The 16,336-nt window shown below is 40.0% G+C and overlaps 1 protein-coding gene across 2 annotated transcripts in view; it reads left to right on the forward strand.

Moving 5' to 3' along the window:
• The first annotated feature begins 53 nt into the window (after positions 1-53).
• Positions 54-16,336, forward strand: part of LGI1 (leucine rich glioma inactivated 1) — a 30,747-nt gene continuing 14,464 nt past the window's right edge. The window contains exon 1 of one of the 2 annotated variants that reach the window (XM_062619452.1): positions 54-176. The gene's annotated coding sequence lies outside the window, so the exon portion shown is untranslated. Of the gene's footprint in view, positions 177-386; positions 560-16,336 lie in introns of those variants that run through there. The other variant, XM_062619453.1, reaches the window with a different exon arrangement.

The raw sequence follows: 16,336 nt of genomic DNA on the forward strand, positions 1-16,336 counted from the left end.
GGGCACAGGGACGCGGGCAGCCGGCGGAGCGCGGCGGGGCGCCGGCGGGAGGGGGAGGGCGAACTGCGACGGCAGGGGAGGGGAAAGCGGCTCATCATGTTTAGGGGCGAGGGGAGTCTCCCTGCCCGGGAACCCGGTGCGCGGCGCCGGCTGCGGCGGTCTCCGCCTCTGGGAAGGTAGGACCCGGCCGTAGTGGCGCCCAGGGAGGCTTTAGCGACTCCCTCTCCATCCCATCCCGCTTCGCCCTTTCGCCACTCCGAGTGCTTTTGGGCTGGGGAGTCTCTCTAGAGGAGCTGAGCTGCGGGGGCTGAAAGCTGGCTGCGAGCACCAGGGCAGCGGGGCCCCGCGGAAAGGGTCCTTCGGGGGACGGGGCGCGCAGGAGGGGTCGCTCTGGAGGAGGCCCCTCGGGGAGGAGAGGGCCCTGGGTGGGTGCTCCTCGGTGGCAGAAGCTGCCAGACGTCCCTCGGGGCCGGGCTCCGTGCAGTAGGTGTGTGCGCTGCCTTCAGGGCGACACAGACCTCCTGCACGGCCGCAGTAACGGCTTGGCAGCCTCGGCAAGGTAATATGTAACATTGGTTTCCACATGTTTTAGCGGTTTCTCTTCTCAATTGCATCTCGCAGTTAGAAGAGAAGAGACAGTATCTGACCCAGTTTCTCTGCGAGGACCAACGGCAGCTGGTTGATAAGAGTTCGGGAGCTTGTGGGTTGCATCACTGGAAGGGGCTTTATAAACTAAAACTGTTTTCTCATAAGCTAGCTGGGAAATGCCAGTCTTCAGCATTAAGTCATCAGATACAGCAAGTAGCTGTCAAGGAGCTGATACTGTTTCCCATCAAAGATCAGGGCGCACAACACCTTGAACCAGCATTTTGACTGCTGAGGTCTGAAATGCTTTAGTCCATCACAGGTACTTTCTTCTGGACTGCATCAGACTTTTCCAGCAGTATTATTGATTTCTGGAGTCTTAAACCACAGATACACTTAATACAGGGAAAATTTCAAAACTGAAATGTCACCAATGTAATACATAAGTTGTAAAACCTAGTGCAGTATTTTACAGTGCTACACAGTAAGGGAATTGAATGCCAACAGTTGACAGTGTACCTCCATACCTTGGCTACTGAATCTGTGTTAAAACCAAAAGTATTTTCTTTCTCCTGAGCTAGTATTTGTGTCACTTGTTGTGGTATTATCACTCTGAAGGGATGTAAAGGTGATACTAGAGGTGTCCGATGGAAAGGAACTGAGTGGCAGGCAATATGCTTATCTGAGTGTGTACAGTGTTCTGCTGAAATCCTATGGAATGTGGCCCATTTCCTCTAAGGAGCAGAGACTTGCAAAAATGGAATTATACTAATTAATAATTTAAATACCTCAAAATAAATAATGTATACCCATGAAACTGTAATAGCAGGCATCTTTTTGTTCTCTTATGGAAACGACTGACTGCTTTAGTGTGAATGAATCCTGATATGATTCTGGAAACTGGGCCAACATATCATTGATTATGCACTTTGAAGAAAAGTGGGAAAGGTAGAGGAAAGATTTACAATTCCTGAACCTCTTGGCATTGTGCTGTGGCCATAAAAGATTGCATATAGAAAAAATAAATTTCTGGACAAAATAAAATTCTCCAGCATGTTCAACTATTGCAACTGTTGTAGATGCTGAAGTTAGTTTATCAACAGCTCTTTTGAGAATAGCAACTAGATAACTTCATCTTACTATGTTATACTTTTCTGATGTCTGACTGTTGCTTTCAAACATCACCTAACTGCTTTTTATATGTGAGTGACAGTAAGCTATAGCTGGGGAAGTGGATCAGAAATGAATCCTTACTAAACTAGTAGTTGAAACTGAGTCTGTCCTTAACCCTTAGTGTATGTATTATAGTTTGATTCTGTAGGAGTATCTCGGTAGTTTAAAGCTAGCATCTGTATGCTTTGACACCAAGAATGATAATTCTCCCATACAAGTCCCACAGCACTGAAAGACAGGGGGAAAAAGAAGAGTTGGGCATAACTCTTTGCAGGGTGGGCTGTGCTATGGTTTTGAGTTGGAATTTCAATGATTGTACAGTCAGACCTTAGGAGCACGGTTTTCTATAACAGGTAAATCTATGGGTTGGCTGCCTCCGAAGAAAGCGTTCCTTGTCTTGACCTGCCAGTGCTCATCTTGCCACTTCTGCTAGACTGCAGTTTTTAATTTCTGTCATTCTAGCTCTTCTGACTATCCTGCTGTGGTGTCTGATGTGTAACAGTGGTGGTGCAAAAAACGGTTGTGGATGGAGGGATAGGACAGGAGGGAAGGGGAAGGTGAGAAACAAGGGCAGCCCTTTCAGCAGCAGCACTCCATTAGATTAGTTTAGCAGTAGTGTGAAACTATACTCTTAAATTACAGTAGCCTGAACTTCGTGGCCTACTAAGGAGGCAACATCACTGTAGTTCTTTCTTTATTCCTGCCCTAAATCTAGAAATGGGCTGAGTTTGGGACCTGGTGTATTCAGAATGCTTAAGTCAGACATCATACTTTTATCAACATGTATGTACCAAAAGAAGGTATTAAATTATAGAGATGCAGAATTCAAAGGATCATATTTGATATACTTACTGAGCCATTCCTAGAATCTTCTAGTATAGCAGATTGCACAGCATAAATAGCCTAATCTATTAACCTCTTAAGTATACAGCTTTTTTTTCCTAATAGCTAAGATAAATCTCCTTTGTTGCTACTGGAGATAATTTCTTAATGCCCTACATTAATTGGTACAGAAAGAAAGAATTTATCCTCATTTGAATAACAAATCTTTAAATACTGCCCATGGCAGGGGGGGGTGGAACTAGATGATCTTAAGATCCTTTCCAACCCTAACTATTCTATGATTCTATATGCCCACCGTCTTAGGTTTTTGAAGCTAAGGAAATGAAAGTACTTCAAGCTGTCCATATAGGTTATATTTTTGAAAACTTTTATGTTTTATTGCTCTCCTTCATGCTCAGAGTTCTCTCTGTGTTTCTAATAAACACTAAGCATAGCTGTTTAGTTCTTATAAGTATTTAGCTAAGAAGAAATACCTCAGCCTTAGACTAGGTTGGAAAAGACCTTTTAGATCATCAAGTCCAACCTTTCTGCAGGAGATTATTGCCTTCTAAGGTCTGGTAAAATTGCTTAAACTCAACAGCCTCTGGTTGTTTGGTCAAAATTAGTTTGGTTAGCTGATTAGAAAATTGGTCTAGTTTTTAATGAAGCACATCAGGCAGCATTGCCAGCAGGCCAGAAGGAGCAGCTAACACTGGCGTGGAGAGTGAGGGCAGGGTGGTCACTGACAACCTTATTCATTATAAGACCTGTTTGCAGGGCAGATATATTTTTGTCATGTACATTTGAGTTTGATTATGAGACAGTAATGTGGAACCATCAAGAATGCTAGTAAAATTGAGGTTTATCTTTCCTCTTTCTCCATTAAGCCAGTTACTTTGTTGAAAAATGAGGAAATTAGACTAAGATTATTTGATGTTGGCACCTTCCTATCTTCTACATGTCTGTGAAGTAGGTTGCCAAAACATTTATTTTCATGTCTTCATAGTACGAACAGTCTCACAGCATCTATCGTGTTCCTGATTTTCATCTCCCTCTCTCTGAAGCCCCCTAGTAATTTGTAGAAAATCAAGTAGAACTAAAAATGGACATTCACATATGCCAGTAGCATCATGTTCAGTAATTGTAGTTCTTCTTTTAGAGGTACCAGGGTAACAATTATGGGATGCACTATGCCTCCCAACAAGCATCCAGAGCAAGGTTTACACTTCTGTCAGGCATCTGACTCCCAGGCCTAAGACTTGCTGACAGTCAGGAAAAACCAGTAGGGCTGTGCTGAGGGGCAATGGCTCATGCTCACCAGTTCTCTTCACTGGGACTGGTCACTCCGGACTGGTCATTAAAGACTACCATCATTCTGCAGTCATCTAGAGGCTATGTAAAGAGAGCAGGCTGTTGCAATGCATGTATTTTGTTAAATTCGGTAGACTGTATTTTCCATGTGCTTTTGTCATACGAAGGATATCAAATGTGGAGTTTAACTAGCCACTAGATGTCAATGTTGCTGTGCTAAAAGGCAAATACAGTCTTATTTGTTTGGCTGACAAAGTAATTTATTCAATAAAAGCACTTCTGGATTTAAAATCTTTTCCAGTATAGAGTCAGTTACAGACAGTATCATAGACAGGCCTGTGCTATATCCATTATTTTGAGAGCAGCTGTGGTGGTTTATGCTGTTTTGAAGTTGCAATTACCATTTCAGTGTGTACTCATTGTTAGAAAAGTGCCTTTGAAAAAATAGCATCTGGTTGTTCATCAGTTTCCTCCCTTGATCCAAAATCCCAGACCTTTGTATAAGTAACCACAATAATTGTATTGCATTGTATTTGTTAATAAGATAAGATAGGGATAATAATATGATCTCTAATCCTATTATAAGAGTATAGAATTCCCTAAATTCCAGTTATCAGTGGAAATTTTCCTCTTAATTATTCCTGTTTAACACATTGGAGATCAATGTCAGATACACTGTGTGGGGACAGAATTTCTAAAATACTTAAGGCTTCCAGTATGATAAACAACTTAGAAAACTTGGTTATTTTGAAAATCTGTCCCCAGTTCTGTATAACTAAAGGCAGAACCAACAGATTATGGAATTCTAGCAAGTTGTGTGAAGTAGAATTTGACCCATGGACCTTTTTATTCCAGGCTCCTGTATTTCTAAGGTGAAGAAATTACTGCAGACAACTACTTATTGCTTAATGCACTGTCAGACTCTCTGAAAGAAGTGGTTTTGTTGGCCATCTACAGAGCACTTACTTGGAGACCAAAGTTTGAGAATTAGTTTTATAAACACTAAGGCAAAGCACAAAAGAAGAGGACAGTGCACATCTCAAATTCCAAATTAAGCTTGTTCTGCTGATAGGATTTAAAAAAAAATTATTATTTTATTAGAAATGGAGTTGAAATTCTCAGTTGATATGAAAATCTCCCAAGGAGCAAAATATGCGGAAATTGCACCCTTATTCTTATCTGGTCAATTTGGTACATAGAATCCCAGTTTAGGCCACAGATTTAGAAAATACAGCCTAACCTGATTTATTCCATTAACCCCACCTCCTGTGATGTAGATAAGGCCACTCAACTTTAAACACAATTCATAAACTAATGATTTTGTTACTGTTTGCAGAGGGGCAGCCTTAATCTTCATTATTATGGTCTGAAGTAGTTTAAGTCATGCTGAACACTTCATTTGATGGTAGCATCACTCACACTCTTAACACACTAATGAATCACAGATACATGAATAATTATAACTTAATTATTAACATCTATTTTAGTTTTCTTGACTCTGACTACAGAGTTATGTAAGAATCTTATCATAATATCTTGAAAAACAGATTGTTTCATTCATTCATTCTGTTGTACTTCAGGGAACATTCATAGCAACAACCTTGATCCTGGTATTTCTGTTAACTTCAAAAAGTATCATTAAAATAAGCTAGGCCACAAGCCCTTGTTAAGATGTGCACTGTAAATAATGCCAATATGACCTTAGAAAGACTGATTCAGTTATGGAAATAATAAAGCAGATTTTCATTTAAAAATAAAATAAAATCTTGGAAGCAACCTCCCATGTTATCTCCAAGGTTTGGTGTTTGGGTTTTAAGTAAGGATATAGATTATGTAGACTCCTGTCTAGTGTCCTTTAACTGTCACTGCTAGTGCCATATTTGTTGCATGGCAGGTAATCTTGGTCTTCAGAGCTTACAGTTTGGCAGCTCTTTTGAGAACAAAGCACACTAAAAGATTACATATGCGTGTAGGCACGCATAAACAAGTCTATCAAGAATTTAATTAAAAAGTAATTATCAATACGCACAAAATACTACTCCTTAGTTTTATCAACCTGCATTCAAATAAGTGGAGTACAGAAACTAAATCCTCCAACATTTGCCAGTTTTCATTGGAGGAGATTTTGGAGGTGTATTATGCTTAAATTCCCCCAAGTATGAACATTTTCCTAAGAGAGCAAAGAATGCCTAATCCTACTTTTATGTCTAGATCTGCTGTGGTGGAAAGCAACTGATGGCATTCAAATATGCAAATCCAAGAAAAAGGGAAATCTGTTTTTTCCCAGTTTGATATCAGATGAAAAAAATGAAAGAAAATAATAAGTAAGAAAATATAATAAAGCAAAAATAGAAAAAGCAACCAACTGAAAACAAGCAATTTATTTGTTTCGGTTTGTTGATTTGGGGGGGGAGGTGTTGGGTTGTTGGGTTGTTTTTTTTAATTATATATACACTGGATTTATTTTGTGAAAATAAAAATAATATGTGAGCAAAATTACAGTTCATTGCACTTTTAAACCATAGTGGAAAAGATATGAATTCCCTTGTTTCCTGATAGACATTTTTTTGTGCGTAATGTGTGTATATTCAGAGTGTTCAGTTCAGGAGAGAATTGAGGGAAGGTACAAATCATTTGCAATGGAACGTATGTAATCGAAAGTCTTCTATATAAAAAGGTGAGTGACAAGTCACTCTCTTCTGAGTCACAGAAGCAGTTAATCAGTGTTCATGTACCTAGCATTCTAGAAAACCTGGGGAAGAACAGTGCCTCAGAGTCTTACTCTAAGATATAATGTAATAGAGAAATAAGGTCTTATTCCTCCATACGTGTTCCAGAAAATTCAGATGTATTGCATCTTAAGCAAAATTTGAGATCTTCATCCAGGAATCTGTCTTGCAAACTGTAGTATGTAGCTGGTCAGGCATCACAGTGTTTTCCACTGGTTGTCCTAAAGCTAAGAAAATATTTCACATCAGAGTTTATTTGCAGTATACAGTGGTGTAATCAAGTGTTTGAAATATCACAGAAAGATTTTAAAAAATAAGGTATAAGTCCATATTAGGTTGTAATAATGTAATCACCATATGATTTCAGTGGGATTACTTATGTAGTAAAGCGGTATAGTAACTGCACGTAGAGGCTGAAAGTGTCTGGATTAATGTGATCTATAGCTGATCGTTCAATGGAAATGAAAGGATACAGGCTGCTCTGAGCAGTGAAGTAGGATGATTCAGTAAAAATTCCTATTTCATTTTTTTTGAATGAACAAGCTTATAGAGTACTGCCAGACCTCATTTAATTAGTAATACCATCAGCCATTCTGCTAGAACTGACCATTCATTAGTAAAAGTATACTACTAATTGCTAGATTTTGGAAATAATAGGGGTTATATTTCAAATTAAATACAATTTTGTGTTACTTAATCACCAATATCATTCAGACATAAAGTACTGAAATACTATCTACCTTTCTATTGAAAATATTGCCAAGATACTATTCATTCCATGTCACCTAAGTGGAACAGGAAGGATAACTATCCTAAATGGGAACAATTAGTCTTAGTTTAAAATATCAAGTTATGTTTTCTTATAGCCAGCAACAGTGAGCCCTGCAAAATTCACAACTCTAGAAGTAAAAATGGCAGTCAAAAAATTGCTGAGGAAAGTATAGCAAGTAAAAATAAATACTCCAGCTTGTATCTTGTGAGATTGTGCTACTTGCTCTAACCACATTCAATTTGCAGGCAGTACACTAAAGTGTTAACAGTTATGTATCTAGATGGCTGCCTTTTTTGAATGGAAATAAAACATAACCACATGAAAGATAAGGGTCAGGACATGAAATGAGATTTGAGTGAAAAAACATTTCCGTTAGCATAGAGGAATCGTCTCTTAAGTGTGCATTGCACTGTCCTCAAATATGCAGTTGTTAAAAGATGGTATTATTTAAAGTTATATTAGGATCTGATTTAATATATATGAATAATCTTGGTTTAGTCAATACACGCCACACTTTCCCTGTACAACTAACTTTATTTGAACCTCAACCTTTACAGAGTCAGTATTTGGCAAGTTTCTATAATCTGATTTAACAAAACAAAAATATTCTTCTGACTTCCTCATGCTAATGTATATGGTGGAATAAAACTCCTGTGTTTCTAGGTAGGAGTTACTTTAATGACCAATATTTTGCCATCCATTCTTTATTGCCTTCAAAATCAAGATCAGATTGCTACCACTTGGAAAGATTTTACTACATTATGAAAGAAAAGTAAGTCTTATTCAGGCACTTGCTTATCTCCATTAATCTCATTATCATCATTCTGAAAGGATGCAACCAGCGATATTCTCCTAATGCAGAAAAGTGACTTCTAAAACCAGGAAAATATTTTAAGATGCTTTTAATTACAGAGCATAGAAATAACTATGTTCTAGAGAGAGTCCTCAAACTTCTGCATGTTCAATCTTGACAAAAGAAAATCTTTCTTATGATTCCAGAATTTTTGTCAGACAGATTTTGAAAGCCTAGGTTTCAGAACCGTAACAATCAAATGCGCGAATCTATAGTACGCCTCACTGTTTTATGCAGTAAATGAGTTGGAAAGTTATATATAAGCAGTTTTTCACTTGCACTATCCATTAAATTGTAGACAAGAACATAACTTCCAAAATTAACATTAGCTTTGTCAGCAGTGTCAGAGGATGCACTGCCAGAAGTTCAAAACAGCTGTACGTAGTACAATTTTTTACGTGGTTTCACTGCTGTCTTGAAAGTAATCAAATAGATGATGAATTGTCATCCTTTCAACTCTGTAGTAAGAACAACTACTGAAGAATTTCTGTATTTTCCTTCTTGGAGACATCAGTGCCTGCAGAGAAATATGCCCATGCAACAGGATATTAAATTGTTTTCCAGTTATAAAGAAGCTAATGTGCTATTACTACACGAAGGTACTGTTGTATTGTGCTCTAACACTACACTATGAAAAACAAAGCCTTAAACTTGTAGTGACATCCATGATTTGTATTGATTTGCAGTTCAGTGTGGTCTTAGCAGAACACAGATACCCCAGCCTTGGAGCCTGAGAGTCTTTATGAAAGGGCATCATAGCTCAGGTCACAGATAATAAAACAGCTACCCATCAGCCCCATCCACACAGATCTTTCATGTCTTTGGCAAGAGGGATTTAGCTGTCTTCCTAACATCACCCATTCTGAATCTATAGCAACCCTCCTCTAATATGCGAAGCTATTTTTAGCATCAGGGCAGCCTTGAAAACAGCAGGTAAAGCATGAAAAGAATGAATAAGTGGTTGTGGTGCTTGCCTGTGAATAGAAGCTATATATAGCTCAAGAAAAGCTCTTAATATATTTAATGTGTATATGGAGATCTGCCTCCCTGAGGGGAGACAGAGGTGTCAGGAACATAGAGTAGCACATTATTGCTACTTCTGACCTGAGCAATTACCTAAAAAGTCATTATTTCTGATTGTTCTGTAAAACAATAGAAAATACAAAATAGAAAATAGATCATTAATGGAATTGGGTATGTTTGATTCAGTCTTTATTTGTAAAGAATGTGTAGCATTCATTTCCCTGAGTGAAGAGCAAATTGAACAGCAGGAGATTATTTGCAGCTCTGAGCTCTTTTCAGCCAATACTTGCTCCAAGAACATCTCTCAGGTCCCCCTTTCAAGTGCCTGGGGTCCAACATCTTGGTTTCTGTGATGCTCTCTGAGTTCCCACTCCTGGTTTTTTGGTTGTGTTTTTTTTTTTGTCCTTCTCTTTTTCCTCTTGTATATTAATCTCTTAGGTTAAAAAAAAAATGTTTAGGAAAAAAAGCCACATGTGCCTTTGTTTAATCAGTAGTGTGTGCCATTTATTTAGCTGGAGAGTTATATTGCTTCATGAAGGAGCTTATTACTTCTTACTGATGTATTATATTGAGGCTGGGAATTAGGCCCTCCAGTCTTAATGACTCTTTGCTTAAATCACAAGGGCAGCAACAATGGAAACTTGCAAATGCCTAAAAGTCCAAGGCAGATGGAATTTGGATTGTTGTCTTAGAAAAGTGAAATACAGGAAGCATTGTAACCTCAAATGGCAATGTTATCATACTCAAGGTAGGGAAAATTCTGTAGCTTCTGAGCAGTCATAACTGAAACATGTATCTCTCTGTTGCTATGAAAAGTACATTTAAAACTACAGCCAGTTCTTAGATAACAATGTTGTGTTGGTTTTGTTCTCCCACTGCAGAGTGAGAGAGCCAGCAGCCAAAAGAGCAAATAATTTCTTAAAGCTGTACTGAATAAATAGTGTGTTGCATATGAGCAAGCAGATGTGGCAGACTTCTTCAGCCCTCCAAAGTCTCATCTGCGGGGGAATGTGGTTCGCAAGGAAAAGGGACTGAGGAGTTCAGCTTGGTACAGTATTTTATTTGATGGAGAATCTGCGCTGGGCTTGTGCAGTGGCAGTGTGATCACCGTAGGGTAGGGTAAGGTGGGATGTCAGGCAAATCTAGTGTTTCTTTGAGATAAAAGGGATTAAGTATTACCAAAATAAGGTTTTTTTTTTCCAAATTTCTTGAATTAAGAACAGTAAATACATCAGTAAAATACGCTTGTGGAGCTACCACCAACAGCCCCTTAAAATGTTTCACTGCTAATCCAAATTCCTGCTTTATAAAGCATTTTGATTAGCACTGATGAAACAATAATGTGTTTGATGAGGCACATCCTTCTCATTGTGCAATTCATTATGTCAGTGGCACTCCAGAGAGGCTTGTACTTGAACCATTTCTGTGACTTTGTGGTGCTAAGATTTATTTCATTGTGAATTATTCAGGATATAGAAACCTGTTTTTAAAAGTAAAGATTCTCTCCTCAAAAGCCTGACATATAACAAATAAGTTTCCTATGTACATTTAAGTAAATAACTTTTTTTTTCCTGTCCACAGGAAAATAAATACAAGTTTAGGAAGATTAAAATAATTCTGCAGGGAGCCAATGCCATGAAAAAGTACAGAAGGGCAATATAAGAGAGCACAGGTCAAGGAAAAAATTTTATAACATGCCATCTGTTTTTAATTAGCATCTTGGCAAACTGGAAGAGCTCAAACATTTTTCCATGAAGAAATGTATTATAGACTTTTCTAGCTGCCAATTAAATGGCATTTAGCTACAGTGACAGTGGTATGTTGTTTTGGGTCTGTAGAAAGCACTTGCTCATGCTAGAAAATCTGGGACATTTTGTTTTGGATAAAGGGTTCTTACTGGACTGGATTTTCTATCCCTCTTAATTTTACTGTAGGCATGAAGGATACCTGCTATGAACAATTACTAGATTAATAAATAGTGCAAGGAGCTGGCAGAGTGGAGATAATTACCAAGTGGCACTTCGTATACACCTGTGGAGGGTCTGTCTGTCCTCCACATAGCTGATAACTTTTAAACAATGCTAGCTAAATGCTAGGGCATTTTATGAGATTCATATTTTGTCCTATTGCTCTAGCAATTCTGGTTTTGTTTTGGAAGGATTTGGGCTTGTTTAGGGTTTGGTTTGGTTTTTGTTGTTTTACCAGATCAATTATTTAATCCAGTTTAGAGAATAGCATTAAGGCCAGAAGCACAGTTAGAGAGCTGCGGAAGAGAGCAGAACCAAGAGCCCATGGAAGAGTGGGAAAGTGAGAAACTGGCCCATTAAGGAAAGCATTGCACAGAAATGCCTTCTCAGTATCACCACATCAGTTTCTTCAGAAGTCATCAGACCATTTCAAATTATAAATTCAGCATACATTCTCTCAGTTGTATCATGCTTTTAATGTCTGATCAAGCTATCTCAGTAGTATCATGCTTTTAATGTCTGATCAAGCTATGCAGGGGGGAAGAAAAGGGCAAAAAAAAGTAATTTGCATATTTGAACATGACTTTTCCTCTCTGAGAGGTTCATATAGAGGGCACTACTACGGTAGGATGCATGATGGGTCTGATGTCAGTGCCACTAAAGTGCAGCAGCATGTTTTCTGGTTGAAAAGTGTCCCTATTTGCACACATGAGATGTTATTATTTCCTTTCTTAATACTTCCCTTTATATTAGGTGTGGTCTCAATTCCTGCTGTGAACCTTGAAGTAGCACAGCTTCACAATCTTTGAGTTCGGCTCTTGTTTGCTCTTGAGCTTGTATGCTTCCTGTTCCTCCCCAAATATCCATTGTTAGCATTTTCAAGGCAAAACACAGATAATAGAAACAAAACACGAACTATTATTTTAGGACTGGAGAAAAGTGGCTAATATTCAGGAGAGCAGTTAACTTCACACTACTGGATTGTGTGCTGCAAAGCACACTGCTTTGTAGCAGAGCCTATGAGCCTTTTAAAAACCTGAGAAAGAAACTGGTCCCACTCTGCTGGAAAACAGAATGCAGGAGCTGGGGAAGATCTGAGGAATTCTGCCTCTGGGATTTATGGAGGCATCAAATCTCATTTAGAAAAACAGGAACAGACAACCTCAGAGGAAACTGGGGGTCACTATGTAACAAGATTGATAGGATTTGTGGGTTCTTTCTCATAGTGAAGGGCCAATCCAATGAGGTTATGTCTATGTCTGGCCTGAGGGACAGTTAATGGATTTTTCTGTTTGATAGTTTGTTCTGACTTTTTCTTTACTTACACAAAATAAAGCTACTGATTTGTGGCACTTACTTGCCTGCCTTGGAAGATAGACCAGCAGGAATGAGCATCCCACAGAACATGCAAACACACTTAATATTAGCGGTATTGTCAGTATCAGCTGTTCAAAGATGAGGGATTAGGTCCTTAATATTTTGTGGTAGTGATTTAAAAGTAATGTGATATCAAAATATAGTACCTTTTGGCTACTTCTTATCTAGCTTAGCCTTTATCACTCTCAGTTACCCAGGAAGTTGGATGAGGTGTCCTTCCCAGCCTGAGAGAGCCCTTTGAAAATCACAAGGGGTAGAAATCCTATCTCTTTAAAGTGTCTTTGAGGTAATATTTAATATTCTCTACTATTAAAAACCTGCAGTAAAAAAAAAAAAAAAAAATCAAGAATCCTAAAGACGTTGGAAGTCCTTGCTTGTAAAAGAATAAAATCTAAACAGATTAATTTTGCCTAGCTTCTTGTTGGATGAAATGCATTGCGCATCTGTTTTTCTCAGAGAATGCTAACAGTACCCATAACAGTACATCTCTCCTGACATACCTCGTCATTGGTCAAATTCTAGTGTACCTAGGCTAACAAGCAGTCCTAGTGCTACCTGCACACACACCAGGATGTGCTCAGAGGAGTAGGTGCTCTGCATCACCATGCAATTTTGTCTATGAGAACTGTGAACTGGCTACTTTGTGCAAGGCAAAGGAGACCACCCTCCAAGTTTTTATTTCCTCTGAAGTTGGCAGCAATTAAGTAGCCATTTCCTCATCTTTTTGACCCAGAGTCTGGCCTGGTTGGTCTGCTTTAAATGAAACTCTTGTTGTGTAATAAATAAGGATACCCGTAATACAGACCTGTATTACAGGACAGGGTAAAGTCGGAAGAACTTTCCAAATAAAACATTCTGGGCAGCCCTGTGATCATTCCCAAGCTGGTCTGTGCTGTGAGCTGTTGTAAAGGCATCTCGAATTTTATTATGCCTAACCTGCAGAAGGCCTCTTCCTGGCAATGGCTGTTGGTGCCAGATCTACCAGGAAACTTAGTCTTTTCAGAACTGTTTAGAATTCACAAGACTTAGTTCGGTGTATTGAAAGTACAGCCTTGGTCTCAGCTGCTTCAAATTTGCCATTTGCTGCAGTATTTGTTAAAAGGATGGCACTGAGAGAGCAAAAATTCAGACTCATGAAATGTAGGAGTCTTTGATCTCAAAATCCTTCTGCTCCAAGCACAGTGGTAACACAGCAATGACAATGTTTTGTTCTTTAGGAGGCTCATGAATATCAGGGTGTGTTTTACACTATTGTGCATCTGTGTGGGGTGAAATTACGGGCCTAACACCAAGCACAGTGAAGTTCAGTAAAGTCTCACCTTCATCATCAGTGGCTTTTGGATTAAGCAACATAGGTGTAGGCAGCTCATCCCAAGCATAGAAAAGGGAACACGATTTTCTGAAAGCAGGGTGAAATAAAGGATAACTGTAACAGTATATGTAACTGCAAAGGGAAATGTAGTGAGCATGAAACCATGGGAAGCTTATTAAAATTTTGTCATATGCTCATAATGAAAACATATTGGGCTAAGGCAAATATACAGATATAGTCAGTGGAGAAGAATTTATCCCTCAAAAAAGGTATTTTTTGTATATTTAAATGGCTCTATGTCCTGACCATTTGTGTTTGCTTTCCTCAAATGTTTTAGCAAACAGGTTTACTCATTGAAGTATTCACATTTTAACCAGATATTCGAGAATACTTGCTAAAAATGTATTTTTAGTTAATAATAAGAAATGCCTATGTTCGCTGTAGAAACCAAGTCACAAAAGTTGTGCTAAGTCTGACCAAGGAACACGCGTAATGGTAGGTGGTGAATACCAGTAATGACAGCTAGCAAAAGTATCTTTATTTTTGACCACCAGATACCTGCACCGAGCTTGTCATTAGATTATTATTATCAAAGATTGTTACCAAACAGTTTGGAGACAGTGGAAGAAATAAGCTATTTGATTCTTACTGTCCAGAGCAACTGTGTGGGAGATAATCAGTCACTAAGGGCTTAGTTAGCTCTGGTCAGAATTAAAGAGGTGAGGTATCACAGCATAGTAATAAAGCACAGGAAATACTGGAATCTGCCGTGCCCAGGGCAGCGGTGTGTGACTACCCGTTGTCACCAGGGAGGCACAAATCCTAGCAGGGCAGGCACCGGGGGAGCGTGGGGAAGGCGCAGGGGAAGCCAGGGCAGGGCGCACACCGCCCTCCCTCCACGCCTTCTCCTCGGGGGCTTCTCCTCGGACCTGCTCCGGCTAAAACGAGGCGGCGAGGCGAGCGAGCGGGGCTGCGGCGGGCAGGTTGCCGGGTTACCGAGCGGGTAAGGGCAGCGCCGCCCGGCTCCCTCAGCCCTGCCCGGCCTCCCGAGTCCCAGCCCCGGGCCCCTCAGCCCCGGCCGGTCCCCTCAGCCCCGGCCCCCTCATGCCGCCCGGCCGCTTCACCGCCGGCCCTGGCCGCGGGGCTGTGGTGCGGGGCCCCTGCTTAGGTCCGTGTCTGAACCTGCTGCCCGGCACCGAAATCGAGCCATCAGCGCGGTGTACCCCTGCCCATGCTGAAACATGTCTGCCAGCGAGCACCTCCGGCGAGGTGGATTGTTCCTCTAAAGCAGACCGAGTAATGCAAGCCACAACTCCCTTGCACCCCCTTCCCCTGCTGAAACCTTGCTGAGAGAAATAAATAAATTTGTATCACATTGTGCCTAATTAATACCAAAAACGCCACCAAAAACAAGCTAGAGGAGACCCTAGGTACCTAGAGGTGTGAGCACAGGAGGCCGCTGCTTGTTCCCTTAGCCAGGAACCAACAGTGATGGCCTAGGCAAAGAGTGAGTCAAACCTTGCAATGCCTGGAGAGAGCTAAGCCACCAAAATTCAGTGAACCCATTTCTTTTTAAACTGCTACATAGCAAGAAATGAGATGCTGAGGCTGGCACAGAAGGACTCTGGAAAATGCGATTTATGCCTTTCCTTTGACAGAGCTGTTATAAATATTCATAATATTTGCAATTTTGGAAAGAGCGGTTGTTTTGGCACACAGTTTGGAATAGGAGACTAACTTCCAGGCAGTTCTCTGGACAAAACTGGAGCTGTGTTACTGCTCTGTTGCAGAACGTGTTTCCGTTACCCCAAGCCCACTCCACTGCAAAGTTTTCAGGAGATTCAGAGTGTGGCTGGAGTATTAATTAAAAAGAAATGCGTAAGTAATTGATGGCGGGTTTCAGTGAATGAGCTGAAGGAAATGAAACATGGGGTTTCACCATCAATGGCAAAATATTGCCATGGCAATGGGTAGCTTTGCCAGGAATAAACAAACAACAACAGGCCTCTTCTCTTTCAGAAAAAAAAAGTTAGAGAATTTTCTGTTCTCACCTCACCAAAGTCTGTGCCTTTGGACATCTCAGATGGAGGAGATGGTGTACCCTACTTACACAAGCCCCACAAGTCCAGCTTCTTTCCCAGTCGTCCAATTAGATCATTTCCAGAGCAAGAAGTAACCTTTATACCCAGGGGAAGGCACTGACATTTGCTTTACAATGATTTCAGTGCTTTGGTTACTGTAATTCTGTACCATCTCCTTATAGAAAGAAGGTGGAAGGGCTCAGAAGTAACACAGCTCTGTGTCATTCGTAGTTGAAGTCAATCCTGCTTCAGGAGAGACTGCTGACAGGGAAGATTTTCTTAACAGTAGAAACACGGCCTTCCACTTAAATTAATAAAGAGCTTTACAAAA

This window comes from Pezoporus occidentalis, unplaced genomic scaffold (genome assembly GCF_034315485.1).
Source record: "Pezoporus occidentalis ecotype Australia unplaced genomic scaffold, CSIRO_AGI_Poc_V1 ctg210, whole genome shotgun sequence".
Lineage (NCBI taxonomy): Eukaryota > Metazoa > Chordata > Aves > Psittaciformes > Psittacidae > Pezoporus > Pezoporus occidentalis.